Genomic DNA, 1,987 nt, shown 5'->3' with positions numbered 1-1,987 from the left:
ATCTATCTATCTATCATCTATCTATCATCTATCTATCTATCTATCTATCTATCTATCTATCTATCTATCTATCTATCTATCTATCTATCTACACACACACAAATGAGGAAAGACAGGAAAATCCATGAATAAATGCAAAGTGATCAGTGTAAATCCATGGTTTCCATCATGCTGTGAATAGAGATGTCCCCTACAGTCACACATGTTAACGTTTTGATCCCCTAACTGGTGGGACTATTTTGGTGATGTTAAAAACGCTAGCAGGTGGGGTCTACATGGAGGAAGTAGATCACTGTGGGCATGCCTTTGAAGGTTGCCCCAGTCCCCTCCCTCTTTTTATGCCCCCTACCTTCAACGAGTTTACCTCTGCTATATAGATTGGGTGTGAACATGCTTCGTGGACCACAGGCCCAGAGCCAATGTAGGTAACTAACCGAGCCTTTGGAATTCTGATCTCCGAAGCTAGCAGCCACAGCAACCCTCCATCCTGTTGTTTAGACCGGGTGTTTTGTCACAGGGACTAATACAATCTCCAAGCTGTGTGTGTGTTTATAAATAGGTACAATTGTACAAACACAACTACACTTGTATGTGTATGATAGAGCACATACCTGATGTATGTTTGCATACTTGGGTCTTCTGGTTTTGTTTCCCCAAAGAGCTAGAAGCACAGATACCCCAGAAACATAAGCACGCTTAGCACTTAAGCTTGTTGTTTGATGTCATTTCTCACTAAAAGGAATGGCTGATTCCACATAAAGACAGAGTAGTACTCAGTGAGATTTTAACTATTTGTGTTTTGTTTTTCTAGACAGGGTTTCTCTGCCTCCCGAGTGCTGGGCCACCACCACCCAGCTAAGATTTAAACATTTTTATACACTAAAATCAAAAATAATCAAAGAAATGAGAGAAGTGTATTACCTGAACCCAAAGAAACTTCCCCAAACTTGGGACAATTTGGGTGCAAAATACTTGATAAAATCACAAGTTTAAGAATCATTAAGAAATCATAAATTTATAAATTATCATCATGAATTTTAAACCACTGGGAAAAAGAATAATTCAAGACTCTGTGCTGATATTGTGGCTAGATGATAGATGGTAGATAGAAGATGGGAAAGAACCACAGAATGCATGAACTGCAGAGTGCATGTACCGAAGACTGCATGTACACTGAGAAAAACAATTAATAAATGGGACCTCCTGAAACTGAAAAGCTTCTGTAAAGAAAAGGACAGCAGCACAGACACTGAGAAAAACAATTAATAAATGGGACCTCCTGAAACTGAAAAGCTTCTGTAAAGCAAAGGACACAGTCAACAAGACAAAACGACAACCTACAGAATGGGAAAAGATCTTCACTAACCCCACATTAGCCAGAGGGTTGATCTCCAAAATGTACAAAGAACTCAAGAAATTGGTTATCAAAAGAACACATAATCCAATAAAAAAAATGGAATACAGACCTAAACAGAGAACTCTCAACAGAGGAATCTAAAATGGCTGAAAGACACTTAAGGAAATGTCCAACATCCTTAGTCATCAGAGAAATGCAAATCAAAACAACTCTGAGATTCCATCTTATACCTGTAAGAATGGCCAAGATCAAAAACACTGATGACAACTTATGCTGGAGAGGTTGTGGGGTAAAGGGAACACTCCTCCATTGCTGGTGGGAGTGCAAACTGGTACAATCCCTTTGGATGTCAGTGTGGCGATTTCTCAGAAAATTAGAAAACAACCTTCCTCAAGACCCAGCAATGCCACTTTGGGGTATATAGCCAAAGGAAGCTGAATCATAGCACAAGAACCTGTGTTCAACTATGTTCATAGCAGCTTTGTTTGTCATAGCCGGAACCCGCAAACAAACCTAAATGCCCCTCAACCGAAGAATGGCTAAGGAAAATGTGGTACATTTGCACAATGGAGTACTACACAGCAGAAAAAAAAAAACACTGACATCTTAAATTTTGCAGGAAAATGGATG

This window comes from Microtus ochrogaster, linkage group LG5 (assembly GCF_000317375.1).
Source record: "Microtus ochrogaster isolate Prairie Vole_2 linkage group LG5, MicOch1.0, whole genome shotgun sequence".
In the NCBI taxonomy this organism is placed as follows: domain Eukaryota; kingdom Metazoa; phylum Chordata; class Mammalia; order Rodentia; family Cricetidae; genus Microtus; species Microtus ochrogaster.
The sequence above is the reverse complement of the archived record's forward strand: the minus strand, read 5'-3'. Positions refer to the sequence as shown.